This window comes from Cavia porcellus, unplaced genomic scaffold (genome assembly GCF_034190915.1).
Source record: "Cavia porcellus strain 051 isolate PalLab524CR breed Dunkin Hartley unplaced genomic scaffold, mCavPor4.1 scaffold_18, whole genome shotgun sequence".
Lineage (NCBI taxonomy): Eukaryota > Metazoa > Chordata > Mammalia > Rodentia > Caviidae > Cavia > Cavia porcellus.
In genome coordinates this window covers 52142641-52155310 of record NW_026947501.1, presented here as the reverse complement: position 1 = coordinate 52155310, position 12670 = coordinate 52142641, and the positions used below count along the sequence as shown (strand labels likewise).

Genomic DNA, 12670 nt, shown 5'->3' with positions numbered 1-12670 from the left:
CACGTCTTTCTTGATAAAGTTCCTGGCCTCAGGTATAAAGTTTTAGCAGCAGAAAACAGATGAGTATATATGCACACCGTGGGTGTGGCACTGTGCTAAGCACTTCACAGGCACTAGTACCCACCTAACCCAGTGAGGACACCCCAGTGAGATGGAACCTAGGGGCAATGACTGAAGCCCTCAGCTGAAGAATGGGACAGCCAGACTCAGCTGCCAGGGCTGCACTTGAAGTGGAGCCAGAAGGGGGGGGGCATCGCATGTCCTCCTGCATCCCCATTAGCACAGCCCTCCTAGCCCCGCCCAAGGCACAGCCTGGCACCGCTCCCTTCCACCGTACAAACCAACGTCCACAGTCTTCCAGGCCCACCCCACCGCAGCTCCCTCTGGTTGTCAAGATGCTTTAAAGGCAGCAACTAAGGCAGGTTATAAAATGTTATAAAAATGTTTCTGACATACTTGAACACTGGTCACGACCCACTGGTTTTTTCCACACAAACCTTTCCTTTGCCTACTGTAATAAAGCAGAAGAGTGGGCTACCCACACATCAGCAAGACCCTTCCTCACCGGCCAGAGCTGCTGCCAGGGTGGGGAGGAGGAAGATCTCGGCTAGGACTCCAGCCTCGGGCACACATCTAGGGATGTTTCAGATAGAGACTAAAGAGTCCCTGCCACGGCCAGGCCCTGACTCCATTCCTCCCCCCCCCCCCAGGGTGGAACCTGTCTGATAACCTTGTGCCCTCATCTCATGAAGCAAAACCCTGGGCAGCCTGATGAGCACGCTTTCCAGCTGGGCACCACCAAGCACCAAACCCCAGATGGTTACAAGCCATATGCCGGGGAAGGACCTTGGGTCCAAGGCCCCACTCCTCTGTGTGGGTCACTTATGCAAGTCTAGGACCTCTGTGCACCTCAGTTTGCTTCTCTGTAAAGTGGGGATAAAAATCAGGGTGGAATAAAGCAATCCTGACTCCTGTGTCAGCAGCTCAGTGGTCACGGTAGTGATAAGATGAACACTGGGGACAGGGGCTGCACTGTGACACAAGCGGGGAGCCAAAGGCTCCAACAGCTCTGTCACTCCACAGATGAACAACCCTAGCCAAGCCGCTTCATGTCTCTGAGCCTCGGTTTCCTTATTTCTAGACACACAAGGCAACCGCAGGTTTAACTGAGATGGTGAAGGTAAGATTACTCAAAACGAGGATCGAAGAGACCTGTGGGGACATCACTGCATCGCTGGGCTGGACTGAGATGCTCACCACAAACACACTCCCACTTCATCAATCATATTAAAGCACAAGATTAGGGCGTGGGATAGGGCACTGGGCAGCCTTGGATTATCCAGTATGTATGTCAACCCCCCATAAGAATCTCACCTTATGTGGCTAAAAGAATTAAAAGAAAAGCAACCATTGCTGGTAAAATAATTATTATAGTTTACTGCATCACAGGCAACCAGTATGTACCTCTGAAAATGAAAGAAATAGCTGCTATGCATATAAATCCAATCCCACTTTAAATCCACTGAGAGAAGGTGGCACAGAAACACAGGGCAAGAGTGGGCGGAGGCACAGTGGTAGAGCCTGTGCCCAGCATGTGGGCTTCATCCTCAGCCCTGGAAAGAGGGAGGAGAGAAGGAAGAAAAAAAAGATGGAAAGATAGAAAGAAGGAAGAAGGGAAGAAAAGAAAAGGTAAAGGCCAAAGAAAGGGAAGGAGGAAAGAAAGATGAAAAGGAAGGGAAAAAAAGGAAGAAAGGAAACAGCAGGAAAGATGGAAGGACAGAAGGAAAGCGGGGAGGGAAGGAGACCAGCCTCTACCACATCACCCTCCAAGCCTGCAAGGTGGGGGCGCTGAGCTGTGTTAAGTAGTGCATCCCTGAGGGGTGACATTTACTGGGGAAATGGGGTGACAGTCAGGCTCAGGGCTGCCCAGCACTGTCTCCCACGCCCCCCAACCCTCAGCAAGCTCTGGGCTGCTAAAATCATCGCCCCTCCTGGATGCCTTCCACTGAAACCTTTCCCCCAAACAACAGAAAACACAGTCATCCATGCGGGGTGCAGCTAAGAACTACACAGACACCTGAACTCCCAGGAATTGCACACAAAGCCTATTTGAAGAGAGAAAGAGAAATATTGTTCATAAACTGACTGCTGATCAATTATGACTCATGAGAAAAAAAACTGGCTATTAACTTAGCGGTGGTAAGCTAACTCCTGCTTCCCACCCACGCCCAGGAACCGAGGGCCATGGAGAGGGGTGAAGAGAGCACAGCACTCCCCAAATGGAGGGAAAAGAGCCAGGCTCTCCCCTCGAGCAAGTCTCCGAGTCTGACTTCTAGATTCCTGGCTCACGTGCAGGTCAAACTAGTTGGACCTGGTTTTACCACCTGCTTCAGAGCTTGTGCTTCAGACACTGAGCAGAAAGGGGGCTTCGGAGAGAAGCATCTGGTTTTCTGGGAGGTGATGGAGAGGTCCTGGCCCCTCATCCTTAGCCCACGGACTCTGAGCAGCACATGGGACCCCGGGTGGGGCAGACTGGGTAGCAAAGGTGTCCTGGAGCCACCACCCGCTCCCCAATATGGCTCTGGGACCCTTTTCGCATGACTGGCCAAGGGAGGGCAGAGCTTCCAACAGTTCTGTTGGTCCTGAACTTCCCACCTTAAATCCTCTTCTGCTTAGACTAATTAGGGCGGATCCTGAGTAACACAGACACTGCTGACTAAGATGGGTGAAATCTTAGCACAAATTCATCTTATGGTAGAGAAAAACCTTGGTGTAAAAAAGAATTATTTGGGGCTGGACACTTCAAAGGAAGAACCTTGCATGTACACAGGAAGCCTACTTTGGAGATAGTAAGGGAAGAAACCAACCAGACCAAGGCATGGACAAGGACATTCATTGTCGTGCTGTGACTAAGGGGCAAGAGGTTGAGAAGAACCCAACTAAACATCCAGCTGGAGAGGGCTGGGATGAGGACACAGAGATCTGACCACATGAGGGACTTCCTCCAGCAGGGAGAGAGCGAGGAGGGACATCTGGACAATCCAGGGAGATGGAAAAGGAGCTCAGCACCTACTGTTAACCCTTAAAAGGCAGCCCACACAGCAGTGAAGATGTTACTTCTTGTTATTAAATATACTCACCCCTCAGTATCTGCGTGGATATGCCAATTGATGATGCTCAAGGCTCATTCGCAATGGAGTAGCTTTTCCATAAAACCTACACACACTCCATAAACTTCAAATCATCTCTAGTTCACTTCTGATCCCTAATGGCTGTAAACGCTCCATAAACAGTTGCTGCCCTGCACTGTTTAGGGAATTATAGCAAGAGAGAAAAGTCTGTACGTGTTCAGTAAAATTATGTTTGATCCGTGGTTGGTTGAATACCCACACAGAATCCAAGGCTGACTGTACACACATGAACACATATGCACACAATAGCGCACAGACAGATGTCCGGAAGGCTGCATCTCCAAACGGCATGGGGATCCACTGCTGTCCTGCCCCTGGGTCTGACAATGACAGCGTCAGTTCCACAAAGCACCTGGCTTTGTGGTACCAAAAGGAGCAGCAACAAGAAGCCCGGTGGATGTGAGCCACACACAGAACAAGTCTGGTCAGAGCCCGGCCGACTTGTAGGCCTGCTGTGCAGAGCTCCTGCCCAGGTTCCCCTCCACCAAGGGACCCATAAAAGCCGCTGGTCATCTGTGTTGCAGAAGATGGTGCCAGATGAAACCAGGTGAGGTGGTACACACCTGTTACCCCAGCACTGGAGGCTGAGGCAGACGGATCACTGTGAGTCAAGAGTCCAGCCTGAGTTACATAGTGAGCACCAGGCTAGCCTGGACTACACAGCAAGACCTGCCTCCAAAACTAAACAAACAAAAAATAAAACAGGATGTGGTACTATATGAGCCTCACTTAGCAGACACCTCTTTGCTCATGAAGGCCATAAAGAGAACAGAACATCGGCCAAGCTTTGTCCAGTCACTCCATGGGCCACCAGAAGGCTAACATGCAGGATAAAGGAATCTGTTTCCAAATGAAGCTGGCTGCTGATGCCCAGCAATTACCCAAAACTTCGTGGAATTTGGTTTCTGTGGAAATGATCCCAAGTTGTAGGGAGTGAATCCCCCATCTGCAGATCCAGGTCCCCAGAGGGCGGATCCGGCCCACCAACACACCCGGCTGCTTCTCGCTCTTCAATGCAATCAGCACCGTGGCTCCAAAGCACCAAATCTTCCATACAGGAAAAGCTCATACAAAAAAGTTCTTGGTGCCACTTTCTTGGAGGCAAAATGGCAAATAAGTAAGGTATTGAAAAAAGATCACAGAGGCCTAGGAGCTGGACACCACCCCGGGCTGGGACAGCGGGTGCACTGTGGAAGGAGAGGGCACTACAGGGTGGGCGTCTTTCCCTCATCAGCTGCAGAGAAGCGGAGACAGCCCACATGGCCAGTGCTGAGCTTATACCGTAAGGAACCGTTAGGTGACCCCTAACCCACCCTATCCATCCTTGCACCTCTTGGGTATGCCCTAAGCCTGGGTGTAACCGGATCAAAAAGGGTAAAAAGTTGAGGCAAAGGCCCACAGAGCAGCTACAGAGGAGCAGCCTCCCGTGGTTGCTTCTTTCTGAGGAGCCCAGAGCAGGCACCAGCCCCGTGCACCTGGCTCTGCACTCACTTCTGACCATGTAGCAGGTGGGAGTCAGCTTCACAAACCTCCACAGACCTAGCTTTGCCCCCAAACACTTGGGCCCAGCCACCTGGACAGGACAATGACTTCACAGACATATACCCAATCTGGAAGTGATTTTAAGAGACTCATGGAGCAATATTTTTTAAAGTGCATTTGTGATCTTGTTGAGGAATCTCAATTTGGAGGAAAATACAGCAAGCAGGATGGATGGATGGATGTCATAAGATATTTTAAGTACATAAACACAGACCGCAAGGGATAAGAGGGCCGAGATATTCCTAATATTCAGGAGGCACTAAATATACCCAACACAGCCTGGTGGCAAATATTCATGAAATTCTAAATACAGAAGAAGTACTCAATATTCACATGCATGAGGCTAAACATCTTGTCATAGTCCCATTATCCACTGGCGATACCTGTCCGGACTGTGTAGTCCAGAAGGCTCATAGAAAAGCCACAGGTATGGCAAGGGAAGAATGGTCCCCGCGTGCTCCGAGAACAAGTGTGTCTCCTTGGCCCAGGGCACCTTCCACCTGCACCTCAGAAGTCTGGCTGGACCCACGTCTTAGCAGAGGATGGTGCTGCGGCAGAGAGGAAGGACATGGGAATGCTTTGGACTCCAGGATGCAGAGCTCCAGGATGCACCCAGCCACTTCCTGTCCTGCCTGCCTTCGCTGACCCCAGCCTGGCCGTTTGCTTCTCACCGTGTGTGTCCACACTGCGGTCATTTCCAGCATGAGACCTTGTGGCACGATCTCCACAGACAACACTCATACTATAGCTCCACCTTAAATCTGCCTTAAGTGCCATCAGATCGCAAGCACTAAAGGACCTTTAGAGTACTTTACTGGATGGTCTTAATTGAGAATTATAGTAAATGCCCTTTTGCCCTCTTATAACAAAGACAATGGAAGATTAGCAGCTACAAATAACTCAGAAAGTGTTGCCTATGATCACAGATCCACGGGCACACCACCACCTCTGTTCCCAAAGTTATAGGGCCTCTAAGAAGCAGGGCAGGAACCAGAGTCTGCTGGTCCCCCTGGCTGGCCAGTTACTTTAAAACAGCAAGAGTCCTCCACCAGCCCCAGACTCCAGCTGCAGGTGTCTTTCCAGAGCAGTTTCTTGGGCCTGCACAGGCCATAGCTAATGGCTCAGGAGCCTCCCACTGACAAAACTATATAGATCAGGGCATGGGCCTCGGAGGTGTGGGCAAATCTTCCTGGAAGTTCTTCGACTTCATGTCTTTGAAAAGCAGTCCCACACACCAGAGCTAGGCAGAGGCCTGAACAGACAGATAACTCCCCATGCTTCGCCTTTCAGAATATTTTATAGTTTTACAGATACTTTAATCATAAGAAAAATATGTGAGAGCCCTTCCCTAGGAGGAATCACCTCAGGAATGCTGAGGCCTGAGGCCATGCTAGCTCGGGGGCTGACACAGAGAAGGAGGTGCCTGGTACACACCTGTCTCACTATCTCCTGTCAACTTGCTGCTTAATCCACAGAGCACCGACATGACCTCTTATTCACCATCCACTGAGCTGAGGACGGTGGCCGAGTACATGTGAAAAGGAACACAGAGGATGTCAGGGTGATTTCTCACCATCACGCACAAGTCTGTCTCCTGGATCCTTTAATCTAGAAGTCTGCAATCAATTTCTGGATACAGAGACCTAAGAATAGCAGGATGTGAATGAGACGTCACCCGATCTCCATCCCCTGTAGGACGCTTGTTATCCCTGTTGTCAGCTCTCAGGTGACAGTGACAGTGGAAGAGTTTTCAGGTACCTTGAGTGGAAAGATGAGCTCAGCCCTGGCCAGAGGTGACCGATAGGTGGGCTTGAGGGCTGCTCCTGGACCTCCCAGCTCCTCACGGGCAGTTCTCATTCATCCCACATCCAAGGTGTCCAAGCCTGTATTACTTAAATCCCAGTGTCCCCTGGCCACTCCACCTTCAAAACCAGCATGAACTGGCCGTGCCTAAGCCCAGGATGCAGGCACACAGCGTTGGGCTTCTCGGGGCCTCCCATGAGTGCAGATGACCCTAAGCGCGCAGAAGCAGCGGGTATAACTGGGGCTTCTCTGGCCTTCTCCTTAGCTCATAGTAAATGCCAAGCACGGAGTACAGCTTTGTGACCATAAAGACGCAACAGCAGAAACAGGGTGTGGAAAACACTGACCCACAGGGGACCAGTTCACTGGGCCAGGCTCTGCCGATATGGTGCAAGTACAAAGCAGTTCTATTCTCCCCTCTCCACCAACGCTTCTTCCAAAAGGCTCTTTGCCAGGTTCCCTCCAGGCCCGATCTATAACAGATCCTTCAGCTTTTCCTCTTTTGCCCAAACTAAAAAGTCTACTGCACACCACCTAGACGGGCCTGCACAGCAGCCCAGAGAGGGGCAACGGGGACCTTCACGCCTCCTTCCCACCTTGGCAGCACTCTTGGTTAATTCAGGGATGGAGGAGTGGGGAGGGAAGTGGGTAACGTAAGAATAATTTTAGAATTATTTTTAATTGGCACACAATTATAGGGTACAATGTGATTCTCTCCACACATGTATACAATGTGTAAGGATCAAATGGGCAATTAGCATAATCTGCCACCTCCAGCATTTATTTCTTTCTGCTGGGAACATTCAAAACCTTTCTTGGAGCCATTCTGAAACACACAATAACCCACTGTTAACGATGGTCACCCTGCTGTGCTATATAGAATGCCAGGATTTATTCCTTCTATATAAAAATATTTTTAAGTTCTTTTGCATATCAAGAACAAAGTTTGAGTCCACAGCTCTACTCTCAGCTGTAACACTTTGGGGACAAAAGACACAACCTAAGAAATACTCCTCCACCACACACAGGGAAAAGTCCCTCTGGCTGTGGGAGGAGAGGAAGCTAGGGGGACCGGGCCCCCATCGCCCAGCATGGAGGAGAAGTTGGGGCGGGAAGGTGTGAGGAGTTTCTACCTCCTGTAGGAAACGCCGGCCCCATGTGGCAAAAATGGCTGTGTGCCGTGGCCCACTGTGTCATAGTTGGGAAGGTGGGCAGGTACCCAGCGGGGACCCTGAGGAGACTTCCAAGGGAGAGGTCTCAGAGCCCATGCAAGAGCCAGGGGCTCATCTGTGTGTCACCCCGGCAACGCCCAACTGGACAACAGGCAGTGAAAACCTAATGACAGGCTCAGTGGGACTCACTGGGGACAACAAGACCAGATGAGCAGCAAGAGGCCACCCCTCCTACATCTCTTGGTGCCCAGGGACCATGTGCATCAACAGGAGCCCTGCTACAGGTCATCTGGAGTGGTGGGTCTGGATATGGACTTGCAGAGCCCAAGCTGCTTGATCTAGATGGTGACTGAAATACCACTGGTCTGCAGGGATCCCAGCAGTTCCCAAGGATCTCCACGCAACCCCGGCAGTATAAGGGTGGGTACCAGGGTGACCCTCCAGAGGATGAGCCACCAGCTCAAGTTGCACACAGGCCCACTTGGCTGTTTACACAGGGTCTCCCACGATAGCTGAGAGCGGGCGCGCTGTCTCGGGCCATCCAGGCTGCTCTGACGGAACACTATAAACCAGATGACTACAGAACAGCAGAAACCTCCTGCTCACAGTTCTGCTGGGAACCAGCAAGTCTTGCGAGCCACATGCCAGCACCCAGGACATCCAGGGAGGACTTGTACCTTCATACTGCATCCTCATATGGAAAAGGAGCAGAGACGTTCACTCGGGGCTCCTGGGTAACAGTGCTGATTCCATTCACGAAGGGTGAATTCCATGCATAATGACCCCTCTGGTCTTGTCTCCTCCCAAGAAGTCTCCATGCTAGAGTTTGGGGGGACACAAACTTTCAGACCTCAGCACTCTTTTTTTTTTTTTTTTTTTTTTTTTAAAGATAGAGTCCCACTGTGTAGTCCAGGCTGGCCTTGAACTCACAGCAATCCTCCTGCTTCAGTCTCCTGAGTGCTGGAATTACTGGTGTACCACCATGCCTGGCTCACAGCACCATCATGACTCCCATTTCCCTGAATGACAAACTGAGACTCAGCAAGACTTAATGAAAAGCCCAAGACGCCCAAGCAGAATGGTAACAGGAACAGGAAAACTACCCTTCAGGATGCTTTATGCTTCTCTCCATCCAGCACGTGGCCAGCTGGGCCACAGCCTGAATGCACTTGATGTATTCTGTAAAAGAGGAAAGGGCTGCTCAGAAAGGCCTAGAAGTGTGACTAGCAGAGCAAGTCCAGAATGAGGCTGAGACATTTACTGCAGGTGCAAAATTTAATGGGTGGCCAAAAACTCAGTGGGACAGATGTCCTAATGCAATATTTTAAAGTATCAAAGGTAATTTTTTTTAAATCCACGATGTACAAAATAGCACAATAAGAATAAACAAGACAAGCTCCTCTTACTGAACTTTCCCCCTGGCTTCTTGTTACAACATGGCTCAACTCCATACTGGGGCTGACCTGGAACCCCGCCCAACACCCCCTTTCCCCACCCCTAACCCCTACTACAGGACCCTGATGGCACGGGGCACTGTCTCCAGGAATCTTCATCTCCGGTCTCCACAATTTTATAATCTGAAGGGCTCTTAGGATGACCACAGCTCCATCCTCCCCTGGGAGGCAGGCTGATAGACGGGGTGGGGTGGGGGGTCCACAGGCTCCCCAGAGGAGCAGGGGACTTAAAGTCGCTCTGGGCAGCTGTGGATCTCATGGCTACTTGCCTCCCCCTGGGACCTGCTGGTCCAAAATCAAATATTCATAGTGACACGAGGCCAGCTGTTGGCCAGTACCTACCCTGGTCCAATTCAGAGGGGGTGATGCTCCCTTGGCTTGCATTTCCAGAGCCCAGCGTGAGCTCCTCTGAGCAACTCCTCAAACCCTGCCTGCCAGAAAGCATTCGCTCCACTGATATTTTGTTGATTAAAATGTTGATGGTGTCCCAGCTCAAACCCGGCATCCCTCACGGCGGCTTGTAATCAAAGCCCAAAGCCTGTTAAATAAACCATTCCCTGAAGCACAAGGAAGGGCGTCAAGGATGCGTCCACTCCTTTCTGCGCGCATGGCTCCCACCCCGACGGTTTCGCTGCTGTCGCCAGGCCCAGACTCTTCTGTTCTCTCTGCGCTTTGGACCGCCTGGCTTCGCCTTGCGATGCGAAGTTAAGTCCAGCAAAGTGCGCGGAGGGAAACTTCACGCGCTCGCAGTGCGCGCCCGGCTGCTCCCGGCCCACGAGGCCTCGCGGGGCCAGATAGGGCCGCCACGCGGGTGACGTGGCTCGCGGGCCCCGGCTACCTGGGCTCTGTCCTCGCCACCCGCGACCCAGCCCCGCGTCAAAACGCGGCCCCCGCCTTCGCCCCAAGCGCGCCCGGCGCCTCATGATTCCAGCCCGCCCCCCCCTCCACCCGCGTACCTGGCACCTGAGCGCCGCCGGCTCGGCGAGACACGCGTGGACTGGCCCCGTCCGCGGGGACGCGCGTGATCCCAGCTGCAGCCGCGAGGCCCAGAGCGGGACGCACGCAGCAGGTGGTCGCGGGCCCGCGGGATTGGCCGCCCGGGCGCTGGGCGCGGGGCGCAGGCTCGACCCCTCCGGCGGCGGCCGCCGGCCCTGCGCGCTCTTCTCCCCGCCCGGCGCCGGCTCAGCTCGGCTGCGCTCGGCTCGGCGGGGGCGGACGGCGCGCGGCTCCGCTCGCTGCGCTCCGCTCGGCCCCGCGCGCGCCTCCCCCGCGGCGGCCGCGCCCGCCGCCGCCCCCGCCGCCCGGGGCCCGGGACCTCGCCGAGACGCCGCCCGCGGGGACGGGCACGGGGGCGCGCGGGAGAGGGACCCTGCCCGGCCCGCGGCCCCGCCTCGGCCGCCCGCGTGGGGGCGCTGTCGGGGCTCCGGGCCGGGTTGGGGGCTCCGGGCTGGGACCCCGCGGCAGGGCGGGAGGGGGTGGGCTGGGGTCCCGGCTGGGGCCCGGGGCGCCGGCACCCGGAGGGCGAGCGGGCCCGGGGGAGGGACACGTGCCTTTGAATGGAAGTAAAAGTTTCACTGAGGCGCTGTTGTATAACCTCGCGGGTCAGGGGAGTCCCAGGCCAGTCGGGAGCCGCCGCCGCCGCCCGGGGTGAAGGACGGTGGTGACCCCGGCGGGCGTGGGAAGAGGTCGCTCCGCTCGGCGGCCGCGCCGACTCCGGGTCCCCTCGGGACGCACCCGGTCCTGACCACGCGCCGACCGTGAGTGGTGGCGCAGCTGACCCCTGCGACACCCCGACCCCTGCGTCGGCTCCGACGGCCCCGAGCAGCTCCCACCCCCCACCCCCCCGGCCTGCCCACCGCCAGCAGCGCGCGCCCTACCCCGCAAGGAGCCACTGAGGCAGGGCCAGCGGCAGGACCGCGGCCGCGAGACTGCCAGCGTGGGTGCTGCTCGCGTGTCGCCCGGAGGCTCAGTGGGCGGCGATGCCCGCGCTGCTGCCCGGGGGACTGCGTGGATCCCGCGGCTCACCCCGGGGCAGAGGGTCCGAAGGCCTGGGACGAGAAGCGGACCTGGAGGACCCCAGAGACCCAAGCCGCACCACTGTCCGAGGCAGGGCAGGTGCGGAACATAAGAAGGGGCTGCAAATGAGGACCTGAATCCCAGATAGAAGCACCAGAGGCCCGAAAAGAGGCTGAAGACAGATCCCATCTACTTGGGCATATAAAAGGAAGCTGCCTTTTAAATTTTTGATGTAATCCCTTTGGCACAAGCTAGTCACTTAGAAACCCTTTTGGATAGTTAAAGAAATCAAATGCCCTATGGTAGGCCAGCAAATTGTGACTCCATCTCACTGCCCCCGGCTTAAACATCTGCACTGACGCTGGGCAGGAGCCTCCTGGCAGACAGTTGGTTGGGAAGGTCGCGTATGTGTTTGCTTTTTTCAAGATCCTCCAACTAAACTGAGCAGCTACAGACAGCTCTGCACACTCTCCGACCTTGAGCGTCTGCTTTTTGCTGTTCAAAATCGCATTTATTTCGTGTTGTAACACTACATATTTATTGACACCATAGATGGCATTGCTACTAAGCGTTTTGTTTCCAGAATGTTGGAAGCCTCTGGCTTTATTTGTGTGTATGCTTCGGGTGGCCTTTGAAGTTCCTGGGCGTTTTGTGAGGTCCAAAAACAGAGGTTTTTGGTGATTAGCTAAAGCTGAGAACACTGTGTTGATGCCCAAAATAGAAAGTGGTGGGGAACTCTGTGAATAGGTTAGGGAAGTGGAAAACTATCTGGATGCTGGTAGAGCAAAGCACTATCGTGCTTTTAAAAAAAGTGTGGAACAGAAGAAGGTCCCTTCCCCACCCCTGCGAGTTTCACCTTCCTGCCTGGAAGTCCGCTTCCCAGGCGCTGCTAACCCACAGTCAAGGAAGCTCTCCCCCTCTTTAGTGCCTCTTGGGCCAAACCTTGAAGCAAGTTGAGAAAAACCTAAAATGTTCAAGCAAGGTTTTGCCAAAACCTGCATTGGAAACAGACCCCCACATACAGTCTTTCACAGCCTACACAGACAGTCATAGAATCTAAGAGTATCAGGTTGGCTGGTTTCTGGAAGCTTGAGAAAACCACTCATCACTGTCCCCAAAATCCCCTTCTAGGAAAGGAGAACCTCGCTGACAAGCCAACAGGAAAGACTGTGCCACTTCTGAATGTACTGCACCTTATCTGGGGATGCATTTTTTAAATCAAAAGCCAAGCACTATTCTGAGCCACTTACAAATAGCCACTCACTCATTTAAATCATGCACTTCCCTTGAGCTAAAATCGGCCCATTACCCCTTTACAGCTGAGGCACTGCTGGTCATCCTCGAGGGGTAGATGAGGGAGCTTAGCAAAGCCAGGCAAACTCTGTGCCCTCGGGCATACAGGCAGGCAGTGGTGGAGCCCAGGCCCAAACCCGCCACCTGCATTCAAGTCAGCCTTTGTCCAAACAGAATCTAATGCTGTAGACTGAAATTA

General features: G+C 53.6%; 1 protein-coding gene across 4 annotated transcripts in view; it reads right to left on the bottom strand.

Annotated features, from left to right (window-relative positions):
• Cracdl (CRACD like) overlaps positions 1-10259 on the bottom strand; it is a 122299-nt gene extending 112040 nt beyond the window's left edge. The window contains exons 1-4 of one of the 4 annotated variants that reach the window (XM_063229896.1): positions 9505-9761; positions 8812-8887; positions 8639-8727; positions 8386-8527 (exon numbers count right to left, since the gene is read on the bottom strand). The gene's annotated coding sequence lies outside the window, so the exon portion shown is untranslated. Of the gene's footprint in view, positions 1-8385; positions 8528-8638; positions 8728-8811; positions 8888-9504; positions 9762-10118 lie in introns of those variants that run through there. The other 3 variants (XM_063229897.1, XM_003471693.4, XM_063229898.1) reach the window with 3 other exon arrangements.
• Positions 10260-12670: the final 2411 nt, after the last annotated feature.